Consider the following 18,932-nt stretch of genomic DNA (forward strand, 5'->3'; position numbering starts at 1 on the left):
TCTGTTGTTACAGAGTATTGCTTTTGTCAAGGTTCCTCCCCCACTCTGAACTCTAGGGTACAGATGTGGGGACCTGCATGAAAAACCTCCTAAGCTTCTCTTTACCAGCTTCGGTCAAAACTTCCCCAAGGTACAAAATATTCCACCCTTTGTCCTTGGATTGGCCGCTACCACCACCAAACTAATACTGGTTATTGGGGAAGAGCTGTTTGGACATGTCTTTCCCCCCAGAATACTTCCCAAAACCTTGCACCCCACTTCCTGGACAAGGTTTGGTAAAAAACCTCACCAATTTGCCTAGGTGACTACAGACCCAGACCCTTGGATCTTAAGAACAATGAACAATCCTCCCAACACTTGCACCCCCCCTTTCCTGGGAAATGTTGGATAAAAAGCCTGACCAATTTGCATAGGTGACCACAGACCCAAACCCTTGGATCTGAGAACAATGAAAAAGCATTCAGTTTTCTTACAAGAAGACTTTTAATAAAAATAGAAGTAAATAGAAATAAAGAAATCCCCCCTGTAAAATCAGGATGGTAGATACCTTACAGGGTAATTAGATTCAAAACATAGAGAACCCCTCTAGGCAAAACCTTAAGTTACAAAAAAGATACACAGACAGAAATAGTTATTCTATTCAGCACAGTTCTTTTCTCAGCCATTTAAAGAAATCATAATCTAACACGTACCTAGCTAGATTACTTACTAAAAGTTCTAAGACTCCATTCCTGGTCTATCCCCGGCAAAGACAGAATATAGACAGGCATACAGACCCTTTGTTTCTCTCCCTCCTCCCAGCTTTTGAAAGTATCTTGTCTCCTCATTGGTCATTTTGGTCAGGTGCCAGCGAGGTTACCTTTAGCTTCTTAACCCTTTACAGGTGAGAGGAGCTTTCCCCTGGCCAGGAGGGATTTCAAAGGGGTTTACCCTTCCCTTTATATTTATGACAGCTTTGAAGAACAGACTCTGTCTTAGAATGTACTAATGCAATTAGCAGCTTGCAAGTTTCACACATAGAGGGAGAGAAACAGTACCAAAAACCAAGAGACCTCTTAATTAGTAATACCCTGGAATTTAAACTATGGGGAATCAAACTCATTTGTGATTTTAATACAGAACTTCTTTAATACGATCCAACACTGGCCTCTGCCCTTCACCAGGAACCACCTAGTCTCTTAAATCTCCCTCCTCTCTTGATCCCTTCACCTTGCAGTGCTTGGTCCTGACTCCCTACCCTTGTTTCATGTATTCCTGCCACTGCCAACAGCTCCTCCCATCTGCTTCCTTGTGTCACTCCTGCCTGCCAGCTCCATTCATGTCTTTGCTTTAACACTGACTTACTCCTAGCCTTTCTCTGCTCATGGATCTGCCTCTGCCATCCCTTGGGGAGGCACCTTCTCTGTGCTAGGAGCATCTTTGCTACAGAATCCCAGAGGGCTCAGCTCTTGGTCCCTGCTCTTTACTACACAGCTGCTATCCCTCAGTTCCAAAGACACACAGGCTTTTCAGCATCACTATGGGTCCATCCCCTTGTGCTACTATTGCCCTGCACTCTCCACAGCCTTGGCTCCATTTCCATTGTTAACGCTGGGGGGTATTTTGGGGCATTGTTTGAGTGAGACACTGGGCAGAAAAGTATCTTTATAGAGAAAAAGTGAGGGGGACATTCTCTCCTACATCACGATCTACCTGGCCCAGGACAGCGGGGAGGGGCATCTACAGTACAGCTCCTGATTCTGTGCACTGATCTATGTCAGCCCCTCCCCTGCCGTAAGTTAGAACAACCCAGGGGCTACTCTTAACACCAGCATGTGATGGTCTCCAGGGAGCCTGCGCAAGTCGAGGATTAGCAGAGTCTGGCTGTGCTTTAACCCCACCCCTGACACATTCTCAACACCGATGTGGGCAGATGGCACAGGAACTAGGGGCACTGGCTGTATACCAGCTGAGAGCTCGCGTGGGCTGGGAATTCCCACCTGGCCAGCTAAAGCTGGATTCAGCTAACTTGGGATGGGATGTGGAAAGCTCTGGTCCTGAGGGTGATTCCTTAGTGCTGTTGGATTGTATATGGTGAGTGGGGAGCAGGATTATCTCAGCTGCAATGACACCTCCTCCCCCGGCAGTGAGTAAGAGAGACTGTAGCTGGAGAGAGATGCAGGGAGGGGGAGGGATCATCCCTTCATTTGACAAGGAATTTGTGTCCCCAACTTCATGGGTTTCCCCAACAATGCAGTCACTGAGACAGAAAAGCAGGAGCTGCCAAATTAAAATTTCAGTTATAGGCTCCAGTTTTCCTTGAGCAGATAACTTAGTGCTGGACAAATACAACCAAACCTTAGTCCCTATTTAGTACAGTGTTAGTTGGGAGTCCAAGACAAGGGAATTGGTTTCACATTTGCCGTATTGCTTTTCCCTGCAGATCATCGCAAAGCACCTACTTCTGTAGTACCTCATGCTCTTCTGCTTCACCATGCTGGACGGGTTGGTGGAGACAGGCGAGTGTACTGGCAAGCTGATGGGCATCCTGAAAATGGTGCTAAGAGATCGAGGAACAGAGTGTTATACCAATAAAATAAAAACCAGCAGGATCTTATTAAAGGGGATAAGACAAAATGTCACATGTATTGTGAATACAAAAAGAATCATAATAGGCAGTCAGTTATAGCTATAACATTTCATTCAGTTTCACATTCATTCACACGTTCGTTCATACACACACAGAGGTTCTGCAGCTACTGTATAGTTACCAGTCCTGAATGTAGCTTGAGTTTGTGGCTTGGGTTCGTAGCTTGTGGCGGCTCACTGGCCAGGAAAGACAGGCACAAGGAAGAGCTGGGTCTCTGTTGGGCATGCACTGATGCCCTTCCATGTTGGCAGCAGAATGTTACCCTTCAGAGTCTTCCATCTCACCCATCCTTTTTGTAGGCTTTAGTTTGACTCCAAAGTCTATAGGTCTTGCTGTGTCACGCTGCCTCTGGGTCTGGTGTGATTGATCACCCGTCAATTGCAGACACGACTTTCAGCCTAGGACCTGGCTTTGATGTTTCTTCAATTGTACTTTTGTTCTTTTCTTTTGAGGGTGGACTCCTCTTACTTTGTCAGGGCTGTTGTCTGCATCTTCAGCCATAGGGTATTTACACTTTATTTCATCAGGACAGGGTGGGGCTGTATCCATACATACCTCATTCACACATCTAAACTAAACTAATAAGATTACAGGAGGGTTTTGCAAAAATGAAGGTTGCAGCAAGCTTTTACAAAATGAAGTGAGCATTTTAAAATGGAGTTTGGGACAAGTTAAAATGGAGTTTGAGTTACAATATGGACAAGTATAATGAATGACAAACAGTGAGCAGAAGTTACAATGTTGAAACATTGTAAATTTCAGGGATTTAAACAGCAATTGGATTGAAAGTGAAACACAATTAGCCAGTTATTGGGGTAACCCGTTTTATGAATGAATGTTGTTTCATTCATAAAATTTTGCTTATGAAGTTATATTAATAAAGTGAACAATTAAAACAATTTCATTGATCAGTTCTACAAGAGGGACCAGGCTCCACCCTGACAGTTCATTCTTTCCATCCTGCCCAATGCCCAGAATTATTAGTGTGCCATCCCTGGGGTGGAGAGAAGATGCCACTCCTCACCCTCACTAATAGTTGGGGATCCATTTCTTCCCCGGCCTGCAGAGTGCTTATCGGACACAGCCCTGCGATTATTTACAGGCACCTGATGCCTTGAGTCCAGCTTGTCCCGCTCACTCCCTGTGAAATGTGCCCCACCGCCTGTATCAAGAGGCAACAGTGCAAGTGCCTCTCCCTCCACTTTCGGAAGCCCCGATGTAGCCATGGAACATGAGTGGCAGGCACCAGACAAATAAGGCAATAGGGAGACTCCAAACCAAAATAAACTGTATTGAAACTCCCTGATTAAAGGGATCCTTGGAAGAATACAGACTGAAATGCCTTTCTCTGGCAAGCAGGGGTCACCCTCAGCCACTCCTAACATGCTTCACAATCATAGGCTTGACATTTTATTGGCCCTACAAGCAGGATGGGAGTGGAGCACCCCTTGTCCCGTCAATGCCTTGCAGGAGGGAGCCCAAAGCACCAAAGGGCTGATCCCAGTCTCTATCTCCACCTGGGAGAAACAGAGTCCACAGTGGGTCGTGTGTGTGTGTGTGTGTCTGTTTCCCCCCCCCCACACACACACACACCATGCACTCTGGCCGGCACGCAGATGGTTGCAGACAGGGTTGCCAACTTTGGCTGGACGAATTTCTGGAGATTTCATCACATGACATAATCTTTGGTGTGAAGTAGGTTTAGGAGAGAACAGCAAAGAAAGAAGGTACTTGAGAGCTGACAGAGGTAAGCTCAACTAGGGTTGGCTCCACCTAAGAGTCTGGGCCTGTCCTCAGTCTCCTCCCTTTGTCACAGGCCTTCCCTTAGCTCTAACCCAGCGCCCCCTAATGGCTTGGCAGTGCCTCCAGAAGTACCTAGTCATGACGGTATTAACCCTTCATGATTAGGGCCCTACCAAATTCGCGGCCATGAAAAATGCGTCACAGACCACGAAATCTAGTCTCCCCCTGTGAAATCTGGTCTTTTGTGTGCTTTTACCCTATACTATGCAGATTTCATGGGGGAGACCAGTGTTTCTGAAATTGGGGGTCCTGACGCAAAAGGGAGTTGGAGGAGGGTCGCAAGGTTATTTTAAGGGGTTGTGGTATTGCCACCCTTACTTCTGCACTGCCTTCAAAGCTGGGCGGCCAGAGAGCAGCATCTGTTGGCCTGGCGCCCAGCTCTGAAGGCTGCATCCCGCCAGAAGCAGCACAGAAGTAAGGGTGGCAATACCATACCATGCCACCCTTACTTCTGCATTGCTGCCTTCAGAGCTGGGCAGCCGGAGAGTGGCGGCTGCTGACTGAGGGCCCAGCTCTGCAGGCAGCAGCGCAGAAGGATGGCAATACCGTACAATACCAGGCCATCCTCACTTCTGCGCTGCTGCTGGTGGCGTCTTTGTCTTCAGAGCCGCTCTCCAGCTGCCCAGCTCTGAAGGCAGAGCCACCATCAGCAGCAATGCAGAAGTAAGGGTAGCAGTACTACAACCCCCCCGTACAATAACCTTGCAACTCCCCCCCCCCCAACTCCTCTTTGTGTCAGGACCCCTACAATTACAACACCATGAAATTTCAGATTTAAATAGCTGAAATCATGAAATTTACTATTTTAAAAATCCTATGACCGGGAAATTTGGTAAGGCCCTACGCATGACTGGTCAGTCCCTGAAGGGTTAACTGACCCCCAAATATGAATGAAATCCTATGTGCACTGAGCTCAGCTGTTAGCGCTATGAATCTGCTGGTCCTGACCCTTAATGTGTCACCCCAGCAGGGATCCCCTGAACATGTGTGCTAACCTCACCTAGCAGTGCCCTTGGTGTGTTAATCCTCTATTACAGCCAGGCCAGGGTTATCTGAGGATTTCTGGGAGCTAAGACCATGCTGGCCAGGGAGACCCTGTACATCCTGCTTCACAACACCTTGGAGATCATAGGGTTAGCACTAGAGAGACCCAGATCATCAGCTCTATCCAGTCAGCTCTGCTGTAAGTTCCCAGCACTGAAAATTCAGGATTCTTTCCCTGCTGCATTCCCCACGCATGCTGGGACATCTCCATTCTGACGGTGTCCTATTCCCTTTTGGAGATCCTGTAGTGTACACGGGAGATGGTAGGGGCTATGTGGGGAAAGGAAACTCTGCAGGGAATTCAGGGTCACCTGTTTGCCACTTGTTTCCTTTCCATCCCCTGTTCCCAGACAATGTACCTATCAAGGGCCCAGCAAGAGCTGGCTAGTGACTTCAGCCCCTGCAAGTCACTAGTGGAGATGGATGGTGTGACATGTCATTCCATATTCTTTATGAAAATATGCTTATGATATGAATCTGACATAACCGAGATATACTTTATGCGGGATGACTCATGTGAGATATCACTGGAAAGATTATGATTTACTGAATGTGATTTCCAATTTGTATGCCTGTATCATTTCTGTATCTGAAGTTAGGAATTTTGACGATGTATCTGTATTTCAACTATGCTACTTTGGGTGATGCCCACTGCTAACACTTCAGGTACAACAATGGAAAAGCCAGACATGGTGGATGGCCCATCAGCAAGGACAATGAGCTGTGAAAAGCTTGGCCTTCCTGTGGACCCTCCACAGGGCCACTGACTCAGGGACGCTATGATACTACAGCGTCAGGTGGTCTTGTCACCTGATACTAAAACATTACCTGGAACTTCTTGTAATTTTCCACTGTAAGGGAAGGGGGGTCAAGTTTGGGAAACAAAGGATTCCCACCTTATGTAAATCCTATTTAAGGGTGGGGAAGAAGGCAAACAGGACTCCTCCTCTCCATGGCCTGTCTGCCCAAGAAGAAAGACTGCAAAAGGGAAGGCAAGGGGAGAGTCCAGACAGAGATAGGGGTATCATCTGAAAAGGAATATAACCTGAAATCTGAAGCACAGAAACTTTGCAAACTGCCTGCAACAATATCTAGGGTGAGAAATACTATTTGTAACCAGTTTCTTTAATGAAACTAGCTTGGTTTGCGTGTTTGATTTCATTTGCTTAGTAATCTGCTTTGTTCTGTTTGTTACCCCTTCTACCACTTAAAATCTGCCCTTTATAGTTAATAGCATTTGTTTTTTTTATTATTAAACCCAGTTTCTGTAATTTCTAATGGGGGTGCACACCTCTCTCCACATTGAGGGAGGGAGTGAATTTCATAATATATCTTTGGGTCTGCAATCCAAGGGAGGTGGACATCTGAGGGCTGGAGCAAGTCCCTTAAACTGAGTCTTCCTACAGCTAATCTGCAGCTGGGTGTGGCCCTGCCTGCCTGTGTGTTAAAGGAGGTTTTAAGAGCCTGGCTCAGCAAGATAGGTTAAAGGGAGCCCATGCTGGCAGAACAGGTAGACTAAATGGTATCTCAGCACATCAGGTGGCTTCCCAAGGGGTCCAACCCGTCATAGATGGAGCCAACCCCTCACACAGTGTCTGTATCAGCCCTTAGAAAGTACTGAATTCCCATTAGGATCCTCCTTATCTGGGGGGGCTCAGGGATACTGAAAGGTTTTGGAAAACTGAGAGTTTGGATCATAGGGGCCTTTGAGCTTGGCAGAGTTATGAGTGGGCAGAGTTGCCCCCCGGCTATTCAGAAAGCCAGAAGGCTTCCCCAGAGGGGCCAGCTCAGCAGTGTGAAGATGAAGCAGAGTGGTGTCTGAAGCAGTTTGGGCTGAGGAGCAGAGCATTGCTGGCTGCTCTTAGTCATCAGAAAAGGGAAGCCAATTCCTGTTGGGGCCCAAGGATCTCACCTAGCCTATCCCTTTGTCTTTAGATAACCCTGCTGTGATGCTGGGAGCACATTCCCCTGCACAGAGAGCAGGTAGTATATTCCGCCTTTTCTACCCAGCATTGCCATCCAGTCCCTGGAGAGGGTGCTGTACCTGGAGGGAGTCACTGAGTTGTGGAGCTGATGGATGACTGGAGAGCATGGCAACTGGTGGAGGAGACCCTGTCGGAGGGATCTGCTGTCCTTACCAGGTGAGGACAGAGACTGTCAGATTCAGGCTTCCATTCTGGAGACCTGTAGGATCACACCAGGGGAGGATGTTAAGGGACCGAACAGAATCGACTGAGTGCAGATTTGTTGAGCATACTTCAATCTGAGCTATTATTCTATGGCTGTAGTGAAGTACCCACACCTTCTCCCTGAACAGCCAAGACTCCACCTTCCCAGCCTCCATGCCAGGGAAAGTGCTGTCCATTTCCATAAATCTGCCTCTGTACAGCTAATGTACCAACATGCCTAACTTCCTGTTGGACAGGGAGAGTTGCTGTCATTTAAAAGAACCTATGCTGAAAATTGCCAGTTTTGGGGGGAGACTAAGTCCCCCCAAACACACACACCTTGCCTTCACAGCAGGAGGGGGCAGAAAGGAGTGAGCAGTGGGCAGGAGATGCTCAGGGGAGAGGACCTAAGGGGAGGGGGCAGAGCGGGGGCAGGAAGAGGTGGAGTGGGACAGAGTGAGTGTGGGGCCTTGGGGAAGGGGGCGGAGCCGGGATGGGGCACCCACCAGCAAAACCAGAAGTCAGCACCTATGCCTGCATCTGTACCACCCTGATGAGCTGCCCCAGACACCCTCCCCACTGAGCCCCAACCACCTACACCTGGACCCCCACCCAAATGAACCCCACCTCCCCTGCACCAGACACCCCTCTTCCCGCTGAGCTCCAACCACTTTCACTTGGTCCCCCCTACAGCCTCCCATTGCCCCTGTACCTGGAACCTCCCTGTGCATCCAGATCCCGCACTGAGCTGCCTGCACCCAGACTGCCCCCCACACAACCCTCTTACCCCCATCTGGATCCCCCCACACTAAGTCCCTCTGCACTTGGATCCTGCTGCCAGGCTGAGCCTCCCTGCCCACATCTGGTGTGCCTGGCGCAAAAGGTGCAGGGCCCCAGGGTATTTCTATGGCAGGCATGGCCCTTGTGCTGTGTCAGAGTCAGGTTCAGCCTCACTGCCAAGTCCCTGTCCCAGGGAGGCTGCAAGGTATTCTCCCACCTCAGTGGCCTGTGCTCCCCACTGCCTTGGTGGAGTTTCCACATTTATTTATTGTAAAAAAAAATGCAGAATTTTAAAATATTATGCACAGAATTTGCTGCAGAATTCCCTCAGGAATATGGGGTGCTGTACAGCTATGATGGTGGGACTGTGAAGGGAGTACTGGACAGTAGGGGATCTGTGGGTAGGGGAGCTGGTCAAGGGGTATGGTGTGCAGGGTGCTGTGCGGTTGTGATGGGATGTCAGCAGGGGGGGTCTTTGGGAAGTTAACCCATTCCCTTCTCCTTTCCTCCCTCTACGGCCTCCCGTAACCTGCAAAGGAACCTTTCACTCTGCACTCACACCTGCAACCTTTCCCACAATACATTTTACCACATATACAAGCGCTAGCAACATGCAATGCTAAATTGCTTACCCAGGGGTCCCCATGGGGGGGGGGAGGGGCAGTTATATTGTGACATTCCCCCCCCTTGATCCTGAATCAACCTTTTGTTGTGAGGGGTCACCACTTAGGTTGTTTTTTTTTTATTTTGTTTTTTTGACACGGTGGCTCGTGTTACCGTTGGCCTCTTACACAAACAGCAATATAGCACAAAAAATGGTTAGGGCGGCAACAATTGCATGCACCAGCCAGTAGTGGGTTTTGGCTTCATTAGTAACATAGCATAGCACATTTCTTTGTTGGCATAGATGCCCCATCCGGATGGCTGTCGCAAAGGCAGCCTTTTTTAGATTAAATGTGTGCTGCACCACAGTAAAGGAGGAGGCATTTTTGTGGAACACGGTTAGTTGGTTTTGGGTGTGCGTTAATGGAAGAAACACAATGGGCGTAATTTATGAAAAATTAAACACAATATAGTTAGAAATATTAACCATACTTTGCATAACTGCGGGTTAATGCACCGAAAAATTTTGCGCCTGAGAGTGCAACAGCAACTTAAGGGGCACCCTAGGATAGGTGGTTTTTTAAACACATGCGGAGCTGTTGGTGAACATGTGTGCTTTAGTGGGGGCGTATTTTGATGCCTCCCCTTTCCAGCAGATGTGTTGACCCACCTTATAAAAGCGGCCTGGCATTGCCTTTTTTTTTTTTTTTTTACACATTATTTGGGGGGGCTTTCTCAGCACAGTTGCCAGGTGTTGCCCTTTGCAATTTATATCTGCTGATAGTTAGAGGATGTAGTCAGCACATACCGCTTAGCCGTGTCATTGGGGGAGCCACCTTTTATACGTTGCGATGGACCACCCAGTTCCAGAGGCAGCCTTTTTAAAGGCCTGGCTGGATTTTTATAGCTGGGGCCCACACTTTTTTTATGGGGCCAAATGCTGTAAAGGAGCAGGCAGTGCTTGTGCAAGTTTAGTTTGTGTGCCTTCAGGAGTAGTGAAAAGGCCATTGCTTTTGGGGCATTTTTGAGTGGAAATAAATTTTTTTAGGCCAGGCTTTATAGAGCACATTTTTTTGGATGCTGTGGACTTGCTGGGTTAAATATTGTTGGAGCTGGGAGCACACCGAATTCCACACTAGTTGGTCCCCGGCTTCAGTTATGGTTCTAATTAGTTCCCGCAAGGTGTTCCATGTGTGGAGGGCCAATTTGGCAGTGTGTTTGAGGGCAGAGGTGGCCGATGTAAGGTGCATGAGATTTGCACTTGTGACCAGCCCCATGGCCTTTTTTAACTGTTTTAACTGTTTGTCTTTTATGGCCCCTTGCTGAATGTTTTAAATATTAGCTGCCGTATTGGCCCCATTTTACAAGGAGCTTACTAAGGTTTGCCTTTTTTGAGGGGGACAAGGACAATGTTTGTCTAAGGAGGACAAGTTGGAGGGCGGCCCCCTTTGTACAATTGGGAAGGAAGGCGGGGACCTGAAAGCGTGTTAGGGGCAGGTAAATATTTAAAGCTTTTAAGGTGGCATTAAGGAGGATTTAGCGTTGAGTGGCCACTTCCCATTTGGTGGCTGGTAACATTTGCCACCACCGTTGTTGGGGGGAGATATGGAGGTGCATTTTTAGAATTACTTTTTGAAGACTAGGGACTATGCGGAGGAGGCTGCAATTTATAAGGGATGCTGGAAATTGTTTGGGGCATGTAATATTTACCTATCCACACTGGCGGGACGAGTGTGTGGATGAGTGGGTGATATACGTGATATACCAACATTTGGAACTGTGGGGGTTAGGTTGAACCCAACACCATCTGGGGACTAATATGGTGACCACCTTTTTATGCCAGATGTTAATGTGGAGTGTTGACTTGGACAGCATATTAAACTTTTTTGTGATATTGAAAACCTTTTTATGTACCTTTTTATTGGTGGTTTACTTGAGCCTTTGCTTTAAAAAATTTTTTTTAAGTGGAACCATGAGCGCTGGCAGTATGGATAGAGATTTTTTTTTTCAAGGGAGGGGCCATTGTTTCCAGGTGGAAATAAAGTTTTTAGGAGGGGGGTTTAGGTGTCGATGGGATGTAACGTTGTCCCCTGTGGTGCTACTTGGTGGGGTACGCGGGTTTTTTGGGTTAATTTTGTTTGGGATTTAATTGGGGAGGGATATGCAGGGCCGGGGACCTGGGGATTTTGGCAGGGGGCCGCCCTTGGAAAAATACCCAGGTAATATGTGATGCCACATTTTTAGGATGCTAAGCCACAATTGCCCCCCTGCCAATGGATAATTGACTTTTTTTTTTTACCACAGCCAATTTTGAACAGTGGTAAAATTAACAAAGGATGACAAAAGTGTTGGACACCTGAGGATTTTTACAGGAATGGACCACCATAGATACATTGTGTTACACTGGCGAATTTTGCAGGCCTGAAGCAGCAAGAGTGGTTTATCACTTTTGTTTAGGGTGTTTTGGGGCTTTTGCTATTACTGCCCTGTTTTGTTAACAGAGCAAAAGGGAAAAGAAAAAGAACAATGTAAATGCATTTATTTGAGAAACTGAGGTAGGTTTAAAAATTTTTAAGGCATTAGTTGTTTTGTTACAGCCTTTTTTGGCTTTTGTTATGGATGCTGTTTGCCTGGTTTAGGAGGTTACAACAACATTTTGTTTAGGGATTAGGGACTGCTATTGTTTGCCAAAGGGCTTTTTGTTTTGCTTTAGGCCACCACATGAGGTACAGGGTTTGTTTTTTGGGGATTTATGGAAGGTCCAGGGCCACCCACCAGGTATTTTGCTGTGGCCCTATGGTGTTTATTTGAACTATGCATTGCCCCCACGGCTTCTCCCCTTCAGCCTTGCGCCACCCTGTGGCTCGGGCCCCATTGTTAGCTTGAACCATGGAGAGGTTTTGGAGGTATTTTTCCTCCTTATAATTATTTAAATAATTTTATGGACAGATGGAGACCCGGATGGTCTAGGCAGGTGGCTGGTCCACAACTGAGGCCCACAACGCCATGACTAGAAACATATGTTTTGAGCTGATTGGCATGCACCCATTTTAGTTTACTGGGTAGCTGACGTTGGTACACTACCGGGGAGATGTGATTTACAATGGAGTACAGACCCATCCACTTGGCGTTTAGAGTGTGGGTCACCTTTTTTAGCTTTTGCAACATTACCTTCTTTTTAATTTGCCATTTTGGGATGTTTTTAATGACGATTTTTTTACGCTTGGCCTTTTTTTTATTTAAAGCGGCCTTTGCGGCTTTGCGGGTATTTACATAGCTTTTTTTTTTCCCCTGGGCAAAGCTGAGACTTTTTTGGTTGTGGCAAACAGTAAATGTGATTATTGCTAAACACAGTACTTACATTACATTTAAATTTGTTTATTAGAAGGTTGCTAACATTTTAATTTTTTTAAACACTTTTTTTTAGGAATTAACACATACACATTGCCCATTATACAGTACTTTGGTTTTATTATTTAATTTATTTTACATACAGGATTTTAGTGAAATGTTTTTACTACAGGGCTTTGGAGTAACAGGCAAGGACAAGCACACCCACTTTTGGGGAGTCCACTCGGTACAACCTGTGGTGTTTAATAGCTTTTTTTCCTCCCAGCCCACTGGCTCAAGGTTTGGGGTAGCCAGAAGGATTTTATGTGCCATATGAGGAGTGGGCTAACTTTTTATATTTTTGCTTTTAGAGCTTGTTGGTGTGCATTTTTAACAACAATTTTTTTAATTAAAAGGCCTGGCCTTACTATGCTAGAAACACACTGCATTTATTTGTATTGATAAGTATTAAACAGTGTTTTTTTTTGCTTTGCTTTAGCAAGTGTATTAAAACCTAAGTGTTTTTTGATATTACCCAAAACATTTTTTGTTTTAAGGTGGACAAAGCAAGTATTTGCATTTTAATACATCCCATAGCTATAGCAGTATGGTTTTTTATTTTTATTTGTTTTTGTATTAGGCTGTTTTGTAGCTGGAACAAAGAGCTTAAGTTATTTTGAATTACCCTTAGGTTTACCATATTTATAATTTTTGCTTTAAAACCAATTTTTTTTAATATGGTGCCTACTACCTGAGGATGTTTTTTTTGCAGTATTTTTTTTAATACACAACAGTGCTAGCAACAAGACAAACAACACACGAGAAAACATAGAACACAGAACACAATTTTTATTGTGACAGTAGATTTATGGAATTTTGGGTTGCTTTTTAGCTGGTGTCAGCTTTTTTTGATTTTTTGAAAGTCAAAAATAACATGTTTTCCCCCTTTGGGGGTGGCAGATTATTGCTTAAAAGAAAATATATATATATATATATATATATATATATTTACAAATACCCTTGCTGATTGCAGGCAAAACAGAGGCATTACCCCCATATTTTTTTGTGTTTGTTTTATAGGCAGGCCAGGTTTTAATGGCTTTTCCTTGTATTAGTTAGATAATTTGCATTAACACAGACACTTTTTGGTTTGCCTTTGAATTTAAAGCCATTAGCAGCTTAGAGACTTTGTTTTAAAAGAGACACAATTAACTTTTACAGAGTTTTGATTATTTTTTATTTTTAACTTTTGCTTTAAAACATACAAAAATTTGAAAAAGAAGACACAACCTATTGCGGCTTTTTTTTGAGCCCTAATAGGATTTTAATTAAGTAGTATGGTATGTTTCCATTTTTTTTACCCCTTTTACTATATACACTGCACATTTTTTTACACTGCTTTGTTTTTACATAGCTGTATATAGATTACATTTTTTTTAACATTTGGGGCAGTTAGATTTTAATAGAACCCCCTTATATATTTTTTTAGCAAATTTGAGTAAATTGTACATAGTTAAATTATTTTAATTAGATAATTTTTTTGCCTGGACTATTTACAGACATTTTTTTGGAAAAGAGCCCATATTTTTTTTTTTACAATGGTTGCAAAGAAACCAAGAATTTTTTTTTATAACACTTTTTTTTTAACAGTGTTATGATGTTTACCCGCTTAATTCCCTCCAGCCTTTGCAGAGTTAACTTTTTACTTTTTTTTTTAATTACTTGCTTATTTTTTAAAATGACACGTTTATGAACTTAGATTTTACCATTTTAAGTACTATTTTAGGGATTTGATTTTTTTATGTTTGCACTTACTTTTTTTTTTTACTTTTGCCACTATGCCCTTAGGACTTTTAACCTGTTTTTTAACTTTTTATTTGTTGCCTGGCTGCTTGTTTGGGCCCAGTTTTGCTGTACCGTCCCTTTCCATGGGCACTGGCTTTGTTTTACTACCAGTTTAGCAAGGAGGGTGGGCTCCTTAATTAGCCCCCACCACTCCTGGTCCCTTTTCTGAAACATTTTTTTTTAAATTGTGAAATTACCACAATATCACTTACAAGAAATACTACACTGCCCAAACTTTTATATTCTTTAGAGTTTGGTATAACAGAGCAAGATTTGTTTAAAATGAGTAATTTTTTAAACAAAGTATTATTTTTGGATTGCTTTTTTTTAAACATTTTTTACACTGGTGCTACCACTATTTGCCCACACTTCTATATCCTTCAGAGTTGGGTCTTATATAGAAAATACTGCTTGAACATATTTTTTTCTGAATTTTTTTTACCTTTATAACTTTTTTGTTACACTTTGTTAGTACAGCTTTTAAGGTTTTTTTAGTTACTTGAAATTTTACGTTGCCCACGCCTGCACCAGGGCTTACAATGTTTATTCCCCTGGGCTGGAAGGAGAGATGCTAAGCCTCCCTCTGTATTACTCGGTCCTTTACCACTGAGGGTTTATACACCAAATTTAAAACCCTTTTCATGCAGAGCGAGAAACCCTTTTTTTTTTTATGCTTAGTTATGCTACGACTGAGGGTGTATGCACCAAGGATTTTTTTTTTTGCACTTGGAGTGAGGGTTTTTAAGCCCTCCTCCTATTGCCTGGCACTTTTACGGCCGGCGGTAGATCCACCTACACCTTTCCCCCGCCGACCAGGGTGGAGAGAGGAATGCTAAACCTTCCTTTGTTTTTTAGTTATGCTACAACTGAGGGTGGGGCATATCTTTAATCCTAAAATCCTTAACATGAAATACCAACCATGCCGGGCAGAGCAAACATGAAATACCAAGGGCAGACCAGTTGGTGTGTTCCGCAGGGCCACCCCCCTCTGCAGTTCTCCATCAAAACTGTGACAGATTTATGTTACCAACCTGCCTGAGGGGTCAGGTGATCAGGCTGAGGCCGCAGGTTTGTTAGGGGAGGAGATGAAGGAGCACACCAACTGACTAAGTTTTAAAGTTTTATTAATAAAATAACAGCGGTTAGTGCTGGGGCTTCCCATGTTACTCAGGGGAAGAAAAAAAGCGTTAGTGTCCGTGCCCTAACCCACTTTTATACTTACACACGCACAACCCGAGGCTGGCCAAGCCTGGGTGTAACATCAGAAGTAGAGGGGGGAAGGGTGTACAAGAGTTCTGTTCTGTGCACAGGCCGTCAGAGTCCACTGTTGATCTTCGATTTACTTGAGCTCTTGGGAGGGTTTTAAGTCCTGGGGTCTTTTGGGGGCATTCTGTTCAGGGACCTCTGTCCCCCATACTCTTTGTACCAGTCCAAACCGGCCTTCCATGGCTTCCTCAGCTTTCCCAAAACACACCAGCTTCAGGGACGCAACACTGTGGTTTTCCCCCTCGCTGACCTTCACTGTCTCACTAGTTTTTGCAGCCCCTGCAGTTCTGTTCAGCTGAATCCTCCTTTCTCACAGCTGGTCGGAGTTGGAATCCAGGCCCCCGTCTTTTTTGGCAGGCAGCCAAGAGTTGGTTGTGTGTCGTGGCTTTGGGCTGGAGTTAGCGTCTTATCTTCAGACCTAGCTGGAGTGTCGAGTTAACCCATTCCCTTCTGCTTTCCTCCCTCTACGGCCTCTTGTAACCTGCAAAGGAACCTTTCACTCCATACTCACACCTGCAACCCTTCCCACAATACATTTTACCACATATACAAGTGATAGCAACATGCAATGCTAACTGCTTACCCAGGGGTCCCCATGGGGGAGGGGGGCAGTCATATTGTGACAGGGGCATTGGGCATAGGGATCTGTGGGGGAGGTCTCTGGGCATAGGGATCTGTAGGGAAAGTCTCTGGGTGAAGGGATGCTGGGCATAAGGACAAGCGGGCAGTGTGGAAGGGGCACACTGGCAGTGCAGGGCTGGGCGGGCCAGTGTGTATCTAGCAGTTGTGGATTTGTAAACAGTGCCCTGTTCTGGGCTGAGTGGGGCCACCTCCGCTGCGCTGCGCCTTATTGCCCCCAAACAGCCCCTCATTCCGCAGATTGCCCCCCATTACATGCCCTATTTCCCCAATGGAGGCCCACAAATATGTTTGGCACCGGGCCCACAAAAAGTTAATCCGGCCCCGAGTATGCATAAATGATGCTTGCACTCACAATGGCCTATCATTTGCACAGGCAGAGCCTGTGAAACCATTGATTTAATTCACAGTAAATGGAAAGGGAATGGGGAAAGGGTAACTTATTGAAGCTGGCACATGTGCTGGGCTTCCTATTTCTCTGTAAATGTTCCTTCTTTTCTAAGGGACATGCCCTGACCACATCTTGGACTCAAGAGTTATTCAGCTAAAACTCCCATCTTCTTCAGGGAGCGCTTTGCATGATCAAATTTGGAGGAAAAAGCAAAGAATTTGGCACTATTAGTAGCAGTCAAATAGGTGGAGCTAGCAGCCCTGACTATTATTAAAATTTCCCTTGCTTTTCATAATAAGACACTTTTCAGAGTAACAGCCGTGTTAGTCTGTATTCGCAAAAAGAAAAGGAGTACTTGTGGCACCTTAGGGACTAACCAATTTATTTGAGCATGAGCTTTCGTGAGCTACAGCTCACTTCATCGGATGCATACCGTGGAAACTGCAGCAGATATTATATACACACAGAGATCATGAAACAATACCTCCTCCCACCCCACTGTCCTGCTGGTAATAGCTTATCTAAAGTGATCATCAAGTTGGGCCATTTCCAGCACAAATCCAGGTTTTCTCACCCTCCACCCCCCTCCACACAAACTCACTCTCCTGCTGGTAATAGCCCATCCAAAGTGACAGCTCTCTTCACAATGTGCATGATAATCAAGGTGGGCCATTTCCTGCACAAATCCAGGTTTTCTCACCCCCCCCACCCCCATACACACACAAACTCACTCTCCTGCTGGTAATAGCTCATCCAAAGTGACCACTCTCCCTACAATGTGCATGATAATCAAGGTGGGCCATTTCCAGCACAAATCCAGGTTTTCTCACCCCCCCCACCCCCATACACACACAAACTCACTCTCCTGCTGGTAATAGCTCATCCAAAATGACCACTCTCCCTACAATGACAGGTTTCAGAGGAACAGCCGTGTTAGTCTGTATTCGCAAAAAGAAAAGGAGTACTTGTGGCACCTTAGAGACTAACCAATTTATTTGAGCATGAGCTTTCGTGAGCTATCAAGGTGGGCCATGTCCAGCACAAATCCAGGCTCTCTCACCCCCCCCTTCCCCCCCCGGGGGGACACACACACACAAACTCACTCTCCTGTTTTCAGTAGCTTATAACTTTGCCAAACTTAAACCTTTTGGACTGAAATTCTACTGGCCTCAGACTGAATATTTTTGGAAAGTTTCTGTCAAAGTTTCAGCCATTTCCAAGAATGAGGCGAGGGAAAAAATACATTGTTGTGCCACATTAAAAAAAAATTCTTACAGTTGTTTTTTTTTTTAAAAGCTTTCACACCTTCATGCTTTTGGTGCAGGGACTTGAAACTTGACATGGGGTGGCCGTTGTGTCCGGAATGTGCATTTTGCCATCCCCTATGAAAATCCACCCAAGTGTGAACAAATCTTTGAAAAGTGAGTTTGCTTGTGTTCAGAGACTTTGTAGACTGTAGCTAAACTCTCTGAAGATACTGTCTCTTTCAGTTCCTGCTGTTGACTAGCCTGCACATGCATACCCAGAAAGTGACTGAGCATGCTAAAGCTCAGGGATACAAGCATCAAGCAGAACTTTCCCTGCAATTGTTGCTCCCAGCTGCTGCAGACTGGTGTAGGGCAGGGCACCAGAACTGAGAGCATGGAAACTTTCCCCTTGTGCTCTCAGTGACCTGGTCACCACCCTCTGCTGGCAACCAGGCAGTGTAGAAAAGGAAGGTGCCTGACAGAGGTGACAAAGAGTCTGTGGGGGAAAGGGAGTGGAGTGGGATTGATTAGGAGAGGAGACTGGGCCTGAGAGCTGGAGAGGGAAATGGGGTGTGGGGACTGGGAGCCAGTGAGGGAGGAAAGACTCATATTTATGAAAGAGTGGAGGGAGGTGAGGACACTGTGACTAACTCAGAGGGGGAAAAAAGACTGGGCCTTGGGAACCCATAGTGGGAGAATGGAGATGGTGAGGCGGAGGAGACAGATCTGATGAAAAGCCACGGTGCATGGGGAAAATTGGAACTGTTCTGAGCAAAGAGACTGGGACAAGGTAACAGGTAGAAGGTGATGGGGATGGAAGGGAGACTGAAATTGAATAACATACTATTCGCTCCATCATAGGATTGGCATGAATGGTGCTGTTCAGCCCTTATAGATTCATAGATGTGAAGGCCAGAAGGACCATTATGATCATCTGGTCAGACCTCCTGCATAACACAGGCTAGACAACCTCACTCTGATGACTACAGCAGTGGTTTTCAACCTGTGGTCCACGGACCTGTGGGTGTCTGCAGACGATATCTAAGGGGTTATAAATTAATAGTTACATTCGTTAATTATCCTTACAGTTTAAAAAGTGTGCCTTATTTCTAGTCTGAATTTGTCTAGCTTCAGCTTCCAATCACTGGATCTTGCTACGCCTTTTTTCTGTTAGTAAACACCTTTTT

At 45.3% G+C, this 18,932-nt stretch overlaps 1 long non-coding RNA gene across 1 annotated transcript; it reads right to left on the reverse strand.

Annotated features, from left to right (window-relative positions):
- Positions 1-563: 563 nt before the first annotated feature.
- Positions 564-16,071, reverse strand: LOC142073194 (uncharacterized). The gene is made up of 3 exons (XR_012669919.1): positions 15,425-16,071; positions 7,521-7,660; positions 564-2,539 (listed from the first exon to the last, which is right to left on the reverse strand). It is a non-coding gene; the product is annotated as an uncharacterized LOC142073194 (long non-coding RNA).
- Positions 16,072-18,932: the final 2,861 nt, after the last annotated feature.

This window comes from Caretta caretta, chromosome 9, assembly GCF_965140235.1.
Source record: "Caretta caretta isolate rCarCar2 chromosome 9, rCarCar1.hap1, whole genome shotgun sequence".
In the NCBI taxonomy this organism is placed as follows: domain Eukaryota; kingdom Metazoa; phylum Chordata; order Testudines; family Cheloniidae; genus Caretta; species Caretta caretta.